This window comes from Pantherophis guttatus, chromosome 4 (assembly GCF_059756535.1).
Source record: "Pantherophis guttatus breed Tessera chromosome 4, ASM5975653v1, whole genome shotgun sequence".
In the NCBI taxonomy this organism is placed as follows: domain Eukaryota; kingdom Metazoa; phylum Chordata; class Lepidosauria; order Squamata; family Colubridae; genus Pantherophis; species Pantherophis guttatus.
In genome coordinates, this window is record NC_142066.1 from 10,821,309 (window position 1) to 10,837,612 (window position 16,304).

General features: G+C 41.1%; 1 long non-coding RNA gene across 1 annotated transcript; it reads left to right on the forward strand.

The window, feature by feature from the left end:
• The first annotated feature begins 591 nt into the window (after positions 1–591).
• LOC132711291 (uncharacterized) lies at positions 592–7,388 on the forward strand. Its single transcript, XR_015733658.1, has 3 exons — positions 592–806; positions 2,932–3,234; positions 7,120–7,388. It is a non-coding gene; the product is annotated as an uncharacterized LOC132711291 (long non-coding RNA).
• The last annotated feature ends 8,916 nt before the right edge of the window (positions 7,389–16,304 follow it).

Genomic DNA, 16,304 nt, shown 5'->3' on the forward strand with positions numbered 1-16,304 from the left:
AAGGAACATGTATTGTAATGTTGTTTTGCATCTGAAGAAGAAAAATCCTGCTGAAAACAACAGCAGTCCAGCTGGAGCCTCATAAGCAGAAGTTGTTCAACCATATGAAGTCAGGGTGAATAATCTCTCTCTTATGTTTTTCTTTTGCCTATTTATCCCACTCCTCTCTGCCTGGCTGATTTTGTTTCACAGGCTTGACAAACGATTGACTGGTCCTCTGGCATCCTGTTTCAATATATTTCACTCATTGAAGGAGGAGTTTTTGTATGAGTTCTCCTAGGACTCCTTTCACTGTGTCTCTTGCACAATAATACACAGCCGTGTCTTCAACTTTGAGGTCGTTCATTTGCAGATAGAGGTTGGGACTGTCCTTGAAGGCAATAAAGTGCCCTTGGATTGTGGGTGAATAATAGTTGCTACTAGATGAATAATAGAAAACAAGCCATTCCAGTCCTTGGCCGGGTTTCTGTCTGATCCAACCCATCCAGTAGCTGTTAACATCAAATCCAGTGACAGCACAAGTCAGTTTATGAGCTTCTCCTGGTTTCTTCAGCACTGGATCTGACTGGGTCAGGACTACCTGGGAGAAGCCTCCTAAAGAAAGAAAAAACAACAGAATTGGATGAGAGTTAGGACATCACAACCATTGTTTTAAGAATTGAAACTTCACTTCAACGAAGGAATAAAAGTAATAGAATCAAATGGCAAAATGAACCCACGGGAAGAAAAGGCAAACAATGCGAGGAGAACTGGAAGGAAGGATGGCATAGTGGAAGAACGGCTATTTCTCTGAGGGCTTCTGTGAGGTGAATCTGTCTGTCTGTTTGTGGTGGGGAGCTTTGAGGGTTTAAATGAGAAGTGAAAGTGATGTCCAGTTTGCATAAATCATGTTGGAGACTGTATAAATACGAGATGAATATTAGGGTGTCTTGCACAATATAAACGAATTCTTCTGCAATTGAAAGCATTGCACTATTTTAACACCTCTGTCCAGATTATTTTCCTGTGTAAATTGTACTTGGTGTTTCATTTCTTATTTAATTGTAAATGTATTTTAGGATGTGTTCCCTTAAGATTCAAGATATGCATGCTTGGACTTACAGTATATTCTCTATCTTAAACTAGCTAGCTTCTTTTTACATAGTCACGAAGATTTCTAATCCTGAGCACATACCTGAAAAACCACCAATTTATTTCATGGTTTTATTGAATCACTGCACACAGAAATTTACAGCTCACTTTAACTCTTCAATGATTGCATAGACACAACCCTGAAGTTTATCAGGCAATACTCAGGAAGCGGCTTACCACTGCCTTCGCCTTAGAGATTTTTAAGCCTGGCCATGTAGAGTACAACTCTGGAATTCTCATGGTCTCCATCCAAGAAAGAAGTCATTGGGAGACAAGATTTGGGCTTCATTTCTTATTTAATTGTAGTGTAATGTATTTTAGAACGTGTTCCTTAGGATCGAAGATATGGATGCTTGGGCTTATGTTCTCTGTATTAAATTAGGTAGCTTCTTTTTACATAGTCACCAAGATTTCTAATCCTGAACTTAGAAAGACCACTAATTCATTTTGAGGTCTTATTGAATCACTTCACACAGAAATCTCCATCAGACTTTAATTGCATAGACACAATCCTGCAGGTTTTTAGGCAGTACTAAGGAAGTGGCTTGGCAATCTCTTCCACTGAAATGTTTTTCAAGCTAGGCAATGTAAAGTACAACTCTGGAATTTTCACGGTGTCCATCCAAGATTGAAGTCATTGGGACACAAGAATGATGGGCACACAATGAAATAGTTCTAATCAAACTTCTCCATAGATTGGGGAAGGAAGGAGGAGAATTCAAAGACATATCAAATCAGATGAACACACAGATGTAAGCCTGACAGCAGAAATGTATACAATTTGAAATAAATTTTAGGTTAGTAGATGGTAATTTAAGACTAGACAATTTAACTGAAGTACTAATATTAAAAGAGTGTTAAAAGATATTGTGAATTTAAAATATTAAGGTTTAGAAATGGTGGAGATTTTGAGATATATTCTCATGATGTATTGAATATTGTTAATAATTGGTGTTATTTGTAATCCTATACATTTGGAATATTGATGTTATGGTGGAATAATGAGTGATTTTTAAAACATTGAATGACAATATTTACTAAAGGATAATAAACACAGAGTGCGAAGAAATGTTATTTATGCTCAAATGAATTAAAGGGATATGAAATGAGATTACTACTGTTTGATTATAATTCTATATATTATTTGTATTACTATTGTTAATGTTGTATAAAAAAGACTTGAGCCAATCAATGTACTGTCCACAAAACATGTATATTGGGAAAAATTAAAAAAACTTAATTAAAAAAAAGTTTTCCATAGATTGGGGAAGGAGGGAGGAGAATTCAAAGACAGGTTAAATGAGATGGAAGCACAAATGGAAGAGATGAACACAAAGATGAAATGACATTTTGCATTAGGAAGGAAAAACCACAGCAGGCTAATCAGAGGTCAATAAGGAAATACTGTTGATTCACATTAAATGTGCACTGTAATATTTATTCTTGATAGTTTTCTTTTGATTAGCTATTCCATTAACTCTTGGTGATTCACTTCCAAGTGTGAAGCAATCTTTTAGTGGTTCTCTGGTGACCCCTTCAGGCACACTTTATTAATACAGTAAAGAGATTTTGCATGAGATCTCTTAGGATTCCTTTCATTGTGCTTCCCCAGCACAGAAATAGATGGCTGTGTCCTCTGCTTTAAGGCTGTTCATTTGCAGATAGAAGTTGGAATTGTCTTTGTAGCTAGTAAACCTTCCTTGGACTGTGGGAGAATAAGAGTTGCTACTAGACGTGTGATGGTAAACTATCCACTCCAGTCTTTGATCGGGTTTCTGTCTGACTCAATCTATCCCGTAGGTGTGAATGTTGAAACCAGTGACAGCACAAGTCAGTTTATGAGCTTCTCCTGTTTTCTTCAGCACTGGTTCTGACTGGGTCAGAACTTTCTGAGAGAGGCCACTTAAACAGAGAAGAAACAACAGAATTGGGGGAAGGTTAGGACATCACAGCCATGGCTGAAGAACACAGCTTTATTGGAGTGCCAAAAAGAATGAAATGGAGAAAGAAACGCACGAGAACAGAAGATAATCAGTGTGAGGAAAACTGAAGAGAAGGACACCATAGTGGAAGAATAGCTGGATATTTGAAGGCTTCTGTGAGGTGAGCCTATCAGTTTATGTTGGATGAGTAGTTGTGATGGTTTAAATGAGAAGTGAAATATACACCGGTTTTGCATAAGCCCAGATGGGACTTGTACAAATACAAGATGACTCTCCATGGGTACTAAAATATCTAAGCTAATCTGCTTTGCAAAGAGATGTTTACACATCTGATGGAATCATTCATTTTTGTAAATTTTTCTTTGGTTTCCATTTGCTCTTAAACTATAGTGTTATGTCCTTTGGAATGTACAGTAATTAGAATATAATGTTCTTTATATTCAACTATCCACTTTTTCATTACATGAATGCCAGCCTGATAATATAGGGAACAGCTCTGGGTTTCTCTGGGGGTCTCCATCTCAGAAGAAATGACACTTCCCTCTTTTATTTCATAGCCCTGAGAAAGTAAGCCAGGTCTGATAACAACTTTCAGGCACATGTGATGAATCTAGTCATAACCCAGTTTATCATCCACTTATGGACATGAAATACTTTCCTATCCTTATTTCAAAGTGTATGGAATTGTTGAGCTTTGTTAAGCTCTTTTCATATAGTGTGTTATATACAACACTAGCTGGATACCCGTGCTTCGCTACGAAACTATGTGATCGGGTTTGATAAATAGACACTTACAGCTTGAAAATTAATGACTATTTATGATCGGCCTCTCCTCTCCCCTTCTCTCCCTCAGCCTTGCCACACAGAATCCTCCCCTATCCTCTCCCCTTCTCTCCCTCAGCCTTACCCCACAGAATCCTCCCCTATCCTATCCCCTTCTGTCCCTCAGCCTTACCCCACAGAATCCTCCCCTATCCTATCCCCTTCTGTCCCTCAGCCTTACCCCACAGAATCCTCCCCTATCCTATCCCCTTCTCTCCCTCAGCCTTACCCCACAGAATCCTCCCCTATCCTATCCCCTTCTCTCCCTCAGCCTTACCCCACAGAATCCTCCCCTATCGTATCCCCTTCTCTCCCTCAGCCTTACCCCACAGAATCCTCCCCTATCCTATCCCCTTCTCTCCCTCAGCCTTACCCCACAGAATCCTCCCCTATCCTATCCCCTTCTCTCCCTCAGCCTTACCCCACAGAATCCTCCCCTATCCTATCCCCTTCTCTCCCTCAGCCTTACCCCACAGAATCCTCCCCTATCCTATCCCCTTCTGTCCCTCAGGCTTGCCCCATAGAATCCTCCCCTATCCTATCCCCTTCTCTCCCTCAGCCTTACCCCACAGAATCCTCCCCTATCCTATCCCCTTCTCTCCCTCAGCCTTACCCCACAGAATCCTCCCCTATCCTATCCCCTTCTCTCCCTCAGCCTTACCCCACAGAATCCTCCCCTATCCTATCCCCTTCTCTCCCTCAGCCTTACCCCACAGAATCCTCCCCTATCCTATCCCCTTCTCTCCCTCAGGCTTGCCCCACAGAAGCCTCTTCTATCCTATCCCCTTCTCTCCCTCAGGCTTTCTAGACCCTTCCCTCCATGAGGCTTGCCCCACATAAATTTGTCCTATGCTATTCCATTCTCTCCAGATTTATTTTCAAGTTGGGAGGGGGAGTAGAATGTCCAACTAATTAGCATCAGAGCATGTTATAATAATATAGGAATTACTAAGGCTCTGATGGTCATTTTGAAAAATCCTTTCTTAGTGAGCACCTAGAAGCCAAGAGGAACATACGTGCCAAATTTCAAGTTTGTAGGCTTTACGGTTCTGGAGATTTCTTGATTACGGCATGAGTGGTTTTCGCTTTTATATATATATAGATATAGATATACAGTGTGGATGTATGAACTTTCTTACTGGGAATCTCCCATGAGGAACAAGTTGTTTCCATTTGTCTTCTTCAAATTCTGCCCACACTGTTCAGTTTTCTCCTATCCAGCCTCAGTTGCGATTGGATGCAGACCATTTTCCTGTTGTCCCCATCTATGGTATTTCAGCATGAATGAAAAGATAGAAAAACACTCATCATTATGAAGAGAAAACCAGGGAGAGGAACAACCACTAAGATGCCAAAATTGAGGATTCCGTAAAGCAACAGTTACAATGAGAATGGTTTCAGGTTTTATAAAGAACTAGCTGGACGCCCGTGCTTCGCTACGAAACTATGTGATTGGGTGTGATAAATTGACACTTAAAGCCTGAAACATAATGTAGAATGTGTAACACCGTAGCATCAGAGCATGTTAATATAAGGCAACTGGCAGTTGGAACAGAGAGGGAGGGGGAGTAGAATGTCCCAGCCCACAGGCCGGATGAGTCACGCACTGACCATGCCCACGCCTGGTTTAGTGAAGCGGTAGCAACAGAGTGTGTTAATATAAGGCAACTGGAAGATGAAATAGAATTATTTTCAGGTGGGGAGGGGAATAGAATGTCTAGCATCAGAGAATATGGATATAATACTGTATATGAAATACTAATGATCTGATGGTCATTTTGGAAAATCCTTTCTTAGCAAGTACCTAGAAGCCAAGAGGAACATATGTGCCAAATTTCAGGTTTATAGGCTTTACAGTTCTGGAGATTTTGTGATGATTGAGTGATATTTGGCTTTTATATCTAGATTCTAGATCTTATGACCACAGAAGCCACAGCAGTCCACCCAGAGTTTAATAAGCAAAAGTTGTTGAACCATATTAAGTGAATAATCTTTTACTGTTTCATGGATTTGGTTTGTCTTTTTAATCCCACACCTCTCTGCCTCACTGATTTTATTTCATAGGCTGGGTGGATGTGGCCTAGTCTGCCTCCTGCTCCCAGGTGGCGTTTTTGCCCTCCCGGGCTCCGGAGGGTTTTCTTGAGGTTCCAGGATGGCAAAAATGCCCTCCCCAGGCTCCGGAGGCCCTCTGGAGGCCAGAAATGGCCCGTTTCCAGCCTTCCCAAACATCCGGTAGGTTCGTTTTTTGCCCTCCCCGAGCCTCCACTCTGCACTTACGTGCATCCAAAACGGGCTGCATGGGGACTCCTGGGAGGGATGGGATGGGATATGTTGAATATTGAGTGACCAGTTCAAACGGACCAATCAATGAGCGAGACTCGGGAGCGGGAAAACTTAAGTAAACGTCAGTGGCTGAAGCCGCGGACAGCTCCGGGCTATAAAAGGGGCTACTGCAGGCTGGAGAGGTTGTTGCAGTTACGGAGCTTAAATAAAGAGTTTGTTCATACTCTGTGTCCTGTCCTTCTATTGCGCCCATACATAACAGGATAGGGTGGGAAGGGCCAGCCAGGAGTGGGATTTGGGGGTTCTCCGAACTGCACAGAATCTTAGCTAGAGGTTCTCCCAAACCCCTGCAAGCCCCCAGCAGCCCATCCCTGAATAAAATCCAGAGATGGAATGACTTGCCTTCTGAAGTTGTGAGTGCTCCATCACTGGTTTTTAAGGAGAGGTTTAGACAACCATTTGTCTGAATTGGTATAATGGGGTTGGTGTAGCAGTGGGCCTCAGCAGGGGGTTGGACTAGAAGACCTCCAAGGTCCCTTCCAACTCTATTATTCTGTTATTCTGTTTCAAGATGAAGAAGAAAAGGAATACATTTTGAATGAATACTGTACCATCTTCTACTGGAAAATGAAATGTCTTGAAAGATCTTCCTTCTACTGGAGAAGGAAGGCCCTTCAAGAAATCACAGCAGGCTAATTGGAGGTCACTAACCGAAAACCATAATAACTAATTATTAATAAGTTTTTTTATTTTTAACCTCTCTTTGGTGAGGTTTCTTCCAAATGCCAGATAATTCATTTAGTGATTCTCTAGTGCCCTCTCTTGAGAACATTTATCAAAATAGTGAAGATTGTTTGTAAACAGTTAAATAAAGTTTCTTTCAATGTGTCTCCTGCACAATAATAAACTGGTGTGTCTTTGGCTTTTTATCCATTTGCAGGCAGAAGTTGAAACTGTCCTTGGAGGTGATAAATTATTCTTGGATTGCTGGAGAGTAAGAGTTGTTGGAAGAGCCAGAATGAACAAGCCAGTCCAGTCCTTTTGTGGATTTCTACCTAATCCAGAGGTCTGCAACTTTAAACACTCAAAGAGCCATTTGGACCCATTTCCCACAGAAAAGAAAACACCAGGAGCCACAAAACCCTTCCTGTGCCTGACTATTTCTTGAGCAGCCACAAAACTAGCATATATAGTTGAATTAAAGATTTTGTTTTCTTCTGAAACTTTTCTTTTCTTGGATTTATTCACGGTTGGCCTACCAGGGGTTGAAAAGCTCAATAAATCGTGTGCCGGCAGGTTTTGCACATTGGCGGTTGTGACGTATATTTTGAGTGACAGGGAGCAGCAGCAGAGGGGTGAAAGAGCCACATGCGGCTCCAGAGTCGCAGGTTGCTGACCCCTGGCCTAATTCAATCTATCTGGTAGCTGTTGACAATGAATCCAGCAACACCAAAGTCAGTTTATGGCCTCTTTCTGATTTCTTCTCCACCTGAATTGGACTAGATCAGAACTGGTCTGCAGAGCTGCTTTCTCTTCATTCAGACTGGGTACTTGTAGATAAATATACTGAAGAAATCAGGCTTTGAAGAAATGACTTACATATCACCAGCATTAAATTCATAGGTTTTGTCATTTTCATTAAAATGTCATGAAGCTTTCAACTTAAAAATTAAAATGTAAGTCAGGTACCTATGGAAGAAACATTGTCAAATGAATAACAGAATAATAGAGTTGGAAGGTATGTTGGAGGTCATCTAGTTCAAACTCATGATCAAGTAGGAATTGGAAATGTCTAGTTTAGTGAAAAGAAGGACTAGGGGTGACATGATGTTACTACTACTTCAGCTTCAACTGCAATAATACACGGGCAAATAATAGATACAAACTCAAGGTAAACCGCTCCAATGTATCCGAGATTGCAATCCGAGATTGTAAAAAAATGCTTTCAAAAAGCTCTGACGATCCAAGCTGAGTTGCCTGATCGTCCGAGGCATTTAAAAGAAAAATCCATCCAAATACAAACCAATCTTGACTCCATTTAGCTTCTGAGTCCATGCAAGAAAAGCCATAGACTCTTAATGATCTTGGTGCCCACTTTATGCATTTTCCTTTTTTGTATTTTATATTTAAAATGTGAACCAAATATTAACTGAATATATCATAGCAAATAAAGGACAAATAAAATGGGCTTAAATAAATAATAAAAAAATAAAAGAAAAAAAGAAAAAAAATAAAAGAAAAAAAGCCTCTGCCGATCAGGCAACTCAGCTGGGATCATCAGAGTCTTTTGAAAGCATATTTTCTACAACCTCTGAGGAGGTTGTAGAAAAAATGCTTTTAAAAGCCTTTGACAATCCCAGCTGAGCCGCGCGATCATCAGAGGCTTTTTTTTTTTACTTTTAAAAACATTTTTTCGGCCGAAGAGGTTGTAAAAAAAATGCTTTTAAAAGTTTTAAAAAGTCTCTGATGGTTGTGCGGCTCAGCTGGGCATGTGGGGCGGGGGGGGGCAGGAATTTTTGCTACTGATTCTCCAAACCACCCGCCTCTATCCCTACCGGATCGGGCAATCCAGTCCGAACTGGGAGCATTTCACTCCTGGACTGGAGGCTAAAACATAAGAAGAATGGTTGCAGGAACTGGGTATGTCTAGTTTAATGAAAAGAAGGACTAGGGGAGACATGATAGCAGTGTTCCAATATCTCAGGGGTTGCTACAAAGAAGAGGGGATCAACCCGTTTTCCAAAGCACCTGAGTGCAGGACAAGAAGCAATGGGTGGAAACTAATCAAGGAGAGAAGTAACTTAGAACTAAGAAGAAATTTCCTGACAGTTAGAACAATTAATCAGTGGAACAGCTTGCCTCCAGAAGTTGTGAATGCTCCAACACTGGAAGTTTTAAAGAAGATGTTGGATAACCATTTGTCTGAAGTGGTGTAGGGTTTCTTGCCTAAGCAGGGGGTTGGACTAGAAGACCTCCAAGGCCCCTTCCCTTCCAACTATTCTATTCTATTCTATTCTATTCTATTCTATTCTATTCTATTCTATTCTATTCTATTCTATTCTATTCTATTCTATTCTATTCATTATTTTGACAAAAGTTGGGAAGTTAAAGCAGTCCTGTCAGTGGAATTCCAAGATACATTTTGTTAGGGAGGGGAAATGGGGGGATTTTAAAGTTTACTTACTTTTGCATAGTAAAATAGTACTATGTAATAGTACTACATAGTAAAAGCATGTTTAAGGTATTATCTTTGCAAAAGCCAATGAAACCCATCCCTCCTCATTCAATCTCTTGGTTGGGACAAAGCTGAACAAGGTTGTAACTTCCAGGAAATATCATGGACCAATATAGGTGCAAAGACTTCCTAACCCATCCGGAATGAGGATCCTAGAGGCTTTGTCCCATTCTTAGTAATATCTATTCAGTGTCCTCTCTGCTTTTTCAGAAGACAGAGGAAGGACAAGACAGGTGGGAATTTTCCAGGCTAAACTATTTCCTATTTCCCTTGCCTGCAAAACAAATATAAAATAAAAGTGCTATTGGTAATGGAGTTCAGTAACTCTTTAATAATTGGAGCATCTTTTAGCTACTTGAAAATTAACTCATCTGTCTCTAACTTTACCAGACTTCTGGTTTCTCCCTATTAAAACTCTGTCAAAATTGATTTAATAAAATTTACCCCATTTCTAAATTCAGTAACCTTTAGATTGTTCTGTTCAAGTACATCTATATCATCTCTCTCTCTCTCTCTCTCTCTCTCTGTCTCTCTCTGCCTGTCTCTCTTTGTCTCTCTCCCTCTCTCCCCTCTCTCTCTGTCTCTCTCTCTTTCTGCCTGTCTCTATCTCTCTTTGTCTCTCTCCCTCTCCCCCCTCTCTCTGTGTCTGTCTCTCTTTGTATCTCTCCCTCTCCGTCTCCCCCCTCTCTGTGTGTTTCTGTCTCTCTCTCTTTTTCTCTCTCTGTGTGTGTCTCTATCAGTGGTGGGTTGCCCCTAGTTCACACCGGTTCTATAGAACTGGTAGTAAAACCGGCAGGAGGCCCCACCCACTGAACCCAACATCATCAAAACTCTTCTGCCACATGCACAGAAGAGCGCATGTGTGCACGAGCGAAGCAAGTGTGTGCATGTGGCCCCACTGTGAACCGGTAGTAAAGGTAAGTAGAACCCACCCCTGGTCTCTATGTCTCTGTCTCTGTCTCTGTCTCTGTCTCTGTCTCTGTCTCTCTCTCTCTCTCTCTGTCTCTCTCTGTCTCTCTCTGTCTCTCTCTCTCTGATGTGTGTGTCTATCTCTCTGTCTCTCTTTGTCTGTGACTCTCTCCCCTCCCCCTGCCCCATCTGCTTGGCATTACACTGTCTGAAAACAATTTCATCTATTTTTGTACAGAGTCCAAATAGATCTTGTCTCGGTGTGTATTGTCGGACACAGAAATATACAGAAGAGTCTGCAGCTGTGACAGAATTCAGCTGGAGGGATAACTCATTCCTGGACTGATCTGCAGAAATGGTGGCACGGCCGTTTACTGAATTGGCTATCCAGGTGCCTCCATTGGTGGGAGTTATGGCTGCAAGCCATTCCAGACTTTTCCCTGTTGGTTCCCTGACCCAATTCCAAGCATAATATGCAGTAGCAATGGAGAAACCTGTGACTTTACAAACTAGGTTGAGTTGACTTCCAGGTCTCACCACTGCCGGCCCAGTTTCTATGATCTGAATGTCTGAGAAGACCCCTTGGGGGGAAAAAGAAGAAAGGATTGCAATGAACAAACAACATCACTGACCAAATATAGGTCTCTTAATTTTCCAATAAATTTTCTTACATCTTGGGAGGGCTGCGAGACAAAATACAAAGAGCCATGGTGTCAAAAAGGCCATTTAGGTTGTCCCAGTGAGCTCTTTGAAAGGAAACGACTATCTCAAAGTGGATGGGTTTATTTTGAAGCAAAGCATCAGCATTGCAGCTCATCAAATTTGCATGAATTCCTCCTGCATTGAGCGGTGAAAAATAAATTCAGCCTTAAAACCCAGCTTCATTACAAAGTTGGCTCACGGACCTCTTTCTCCAAACCAGAAGGCATTTGCAAAGTTTTTTGGGCTTTGCAAATTTCTTTTTTTAAAAAAAAAAACACTTTATTAAACTTTTATTACATTAAAAACATAAAAAAATATATCACTCAACAACAGCTATTTGTGGTGTTTTTCTTGTGACAGCAATTTGTGCGTTATTTACAAAAATTAACTTGTGCATATTTACATTCTTATTTTATCTATTACTTATACTTAATAACTATCTATCTTTAATCTATCTCCGTTCTATCCAGTTATATCACTGTTGTCAGGTTTCGTTGCTATCTTAAATAAACTTCATTCTCAAACGCAAGGTCTCTGATGAATCTTTTTTTTATTTAAGAATAGGAGAACGACATCCCTGAACTCTGGGTGCAGCCAAGACTGGCACCTCCTTCCAAACCCCTCCCTTTCCGTTCTTCAACCCCAATGTCTCATTGGCCATCGTGCAGGTCCATCTCTTCGTCCCAAGCACTTTCTTTTCACAGGAATTTCCCCCCTCCCTCTGTCGCCCAGGTAACGCTATCTACTGAAGAGCAGGGAACTAAGTAAAAGTTCATCTCAGCATTAAAGCAAAGCTTCTCCCTCTTTCATTCATTCATGTCAGCGCTGAAGGAGATCATAATTTGGAATGCTGACAACTGTTCCCACACATTATAAAATATCGATGCCTCTTTATCTTTTAAACTCAGCATTAATTTATCCATTTCTGTGCAATGCATGACCTTTTGTATGACAAGTTTCTCTGCGGGTGTGCATGGCTGTTTCTAACATTGAGCGAAGGCAATCCTGGCAGAGGTTAATATGTGTAGTACTAAATATTTTGTGTTCTTCATATATATTTTTTGAAGGGCTTTGAAAATTTCTATAGAAAATTTATTCCTACTCTTGCGCAGATTGCTAACAATGAGCTTGTTTAAGGTATGTAACATTGGAAAAGCCGACACACCCTTCTCCCACCATCACCCCTTAAAGCCTTTCTTGGGAATTAAATTGAACAAGGTTGTAACCTCCAGGAGATACGATGGGCCATTTTAGACCAGGTGCAAAGACCTCCTAAACCCTCTGGAACAAGGACCCTAGAGGTTTTCTGCTGTTCCCACTGCTATTCCCACTGCTGTTCCCACTGCATTCCTTGGAACCCAAGGAATGATGCCATTCCTTGGGCTCCAAGCTCTTCCGGAGGAGAGGAAGGATAGGATAGATTCGTTGGGGTATAAGAAGGATGGGAAGTACAGCAACATCAGACTTTAGATTAACAGAGTTGGAAGGGACCTCGTAGGTCATCTAGTCCAGCAGTCACCAACCAGTGGTCCATGGAAACTGGTGGTCCACAAGAAAATTTTGGTGGTTCGTAGTGGACCCTGTAGGAGGAGATGCTCCAGGATGACCAATGGGCCAGTCCTGTGATTAGAGCTCTGGAATATGGGACCAGCCAGGCAGCTCGTGGTGGGGTTGGAAATCTCCACTGTAGAGGGTGGTATGTGTAATGTGCAACTTTGCAGGTGGTGCAACGTGCAAGGAGTAGTACAGCCCTCGCCGGCTGGAATGAGGTAATGGTGCTGTTGTGGCAAGGGGGGGCGGTGGCACAGGGGGGTTGAAGCAATGGGTGTCAGCAACTCATGGCTCTTTCATCCCCCTGCTGTGGCTCCTTTCATTTATCTGAAATTTACTGAATACCCAGAGGCATTGACCACTAATAGCTAATTTCTTCTATAAAGATGGTAGATTATATTTTGCTCAGGGATCTGAATTGCTGTGTAACCATTTGATGTTCCATTTGCCCATTGCTTATAGAACAAAAAAGGACATTGTATGAACCAGAGGAGAGATACCATGAGCAACCTGGGATGCGCAGAGGCCTGGTGACTCAGCAGATTAAAATCATTGTGATTAACACCAGCTGTCTGCAATTACTGTAAATTCGAATCTCACCAGGCTCAAGGTTGACTCAGCCTTCCATCCTTTCTAAGGTAGGTTAAATGAAGATCCAGTTTGTGGGGGCAATAAGCTGACTTTGTATAAATATACAAAAATATGAAGGCTATTGCTTAATGCATTGTAAGCCACCCTGAGTCTCCGGAGAAGGGAGGCATATACTGTAAATCAAATTAAAAAAAAAAAGTTATAATAAAAAATTATAAGAAGGCATGGAACCCTTACAAAAGCTCTTCCAAGAAAGAACAAACAGAATGTGTGTGTCTGTGTATTAGCCATACCCTTACTTGAATTCGAACTTAGGCAGTTGTATTAACCTCTGAGCCACAAGTTCTCCTCTCTTTATCAGCTTGAGCCAGGGGAGAGATTAAGTGTTTTTCTATCGAAGCACCTGGTCTACCCCAATATCAGAGGGAGCATACTGCTTTCCTTTTGCCTTTCAGCTCCAATCAGGAACCCTCAAACAGTCAGACTCATGACAAACCATTTTATACCAAATTTATATTTGCTGATAAAGAAATAAAACGAGACTAGTATAGATCTATTTTTTTTAATTTGATTTATATGCTTCCCTTCTATTTATACAAAGTCAGCTTATTGCCCCCACAAACTGGGTCCTCAATTTACCTACCTTAGAAAGGATGGAAGGCTGAGTCAACCTTGAGCCTGGCGAGATTCGATCTTAATTTCAAGCTATTTCTCTGTTTCTCTCTCTGTTTCTCTCTCTGTGTCTCGCTGTCTCTCTCTGTATGTGTATGTGTCTCTCTCTCTATCTCTCTGTCTGTCTGTCTCTCTCTCTGTCTCTCTGTCTCTCTCTCTCATCAGCTAGCCATACCCTTACTCGGATTCAAACTTGGGCTACTTGTGGACGTCAAGTCTGCAAGTCTTAAAGCTGCCAAATTTGAAGACCTCTGATCAGAGATGTTTAACAACATTAAGTATGGAGTAATGATATATTTTTGGGGTATATTTGATTTGCCTTTTCATTTCCATCTCTTCTCTGCCTGAGAGATTCTGTTCCAGATGCTAGCAACTCATTTAAATGGGAAGTGACAGCAATGCTGCTTTTTCATAAACTAATCTCTTTTCACAAAAGAGATTACTTTTATATTGTTCTGTCAGGTCTCTCTCTCTCTCTCTCTCTCTCTCTCTCTCTCTCTCTGTGTGTGTGTGTGTGTGTGTGTGTTTCTCTCTCTCTCTCTCTCTGTCTATCTCTGTCTCTCTGTCTCTCTCTCTTTCTGTTTCTTTCTGTCTGTCTCTGTCTCTGTCTCTCTCTGTTTCTCTGTCTGTCGGTGTCTCTCTGTCTCTGTCTCTGTCTCTGTCTCTGTCTCTGTCTCTGTCTCTGTCTCTGTCTCTGTCTCTGTCTCTCTCTCTCTCTCTCTCTCTCTCTCTCTGTTTCTCTCTCTGTCTGCCTCTGTGCCTCTCCCCCCACTCCTTCCCTCCCTCCCCATTGTTTTTTACAGACCACAAATAGATGGTATCCCACTGTGTACTCTCGGAAACAGAAATACACAGATGAGTCTTCAGCTACAATAGAACTCACTTGGAGAGAGAATTCGTTCCTGGATTGATCTGCAGAAATGGTGACATGGCTTTTTACAGAATTAGCATACCATTTGCCTCCATTGTTGACATTTATGGCTGAAAGCCATTCGAGACCTTTCCCAGGAGGTTGCCTGACCCAATGCCAAGCGTACGATGAAGAAGTAGCAATGGAGAAACCTGTGACTTTACAAACTAGGTTGAGTTGACTTCCAGGTCTCACCACTGCCGGCCCAGTTTCTATGATCTGAATGTCTGAGAAGACCCCTTGGGGGGAAAAAGAAGAAAGGATTGCAATGAACAAACAACATCACTGACCAAATATAGGTCTCTTAATTTTCCAATAAATTTTCTTACATCTTGGGAGGGCTGCGAGACAAAATACAAAGAGCCATGATGTCAAAAAGGCCATTTAGGTTGTCCCAGTGAGCTCTTTGAAAGGAAACGACTATCTCAAAGTGGATGGGTTTATTTTGAAGCAAAGCATCAGCATTGCAGCTCATCAAATTTGCATGAATTCCTCCTGCATTGAGCGGTGAAAAATAAATTCAGCCTTAAAACCCAGCTTCATTACAAGGTTGGCTCACGGACCTCTTTCTCCAGACCAGAAGGCATTTGCAAAGTTTTTTGGGCTTTGCAAATTTCTTTTTTTTTTAAAAAAAATAATACTTTATTAAACTTTTATTACATTAAAAACATAAAAAATTATATCACTCAACAACAGCTATTTGTGGTGTTTTTCTTGTGACAGCAATTTGTGCGTTATTTACAAAAATTAACTTGTGCATATTTACATTCTTATTTTATCTATTACTTATACTTAATAACTATCTATCTTTAATCTATCTCCGTTCTATCCAGTTATATCACTGTTGTCAGGTTTCGTCGCTATCTTAAATAAACTTCATTCTCAAACGCAAGGTCTCTGATGAATCTTTTTTTTATTTAAGAATACGAGAACGACATCCCTGAACTCTGGGTGCAGCCAAGACTGGCACCTCCTTCCAAACCCCTCCCTTTCCGTTCTTCAACCCCAATGTCTCATTGGCCATCGTGAAGGTCCATCTCTTCGTCCCAAGCACTTTCTTTTCACAGGAATTTCCCCCCTCCCTCTGTCACCCAGGTAACGCTATCTACTGAAGAGCAGGGAACTAAGTAAAAGTTCATCTCAGCATTAAAGCAAAGCTTCTCCCTCTTTCATTCATTCATGTCAGCGCTGAAGGAGATCATAATTTGGAACACTGACAACTGTTCCCACACATTATAAAATATTGATGCCTCTTTATCTTTTAAACTCAGCATTAATTTATCCATTTCTGTGCAATGCATGACCTTTTGTCTGACAAGTTTCTCTGCGGGTGTGCATGGCTGTTTCTAACATTGAGCGAAGGCAATCCTGGCAGAGGTTAATATGTGTAGTACTAAATATTTTGTGTTCTTCATATATTTTTTTTGAAGGGCTTTGAAAATTTCTATAGAAAATTTATTCCTACTCTTGCGCAAATTGCTAACAATGAGCTTGTTTAAGGTATGTAACATTGGAAAAGCTGACACACCCTTCTCCCACCATCACCCCTTAAAGC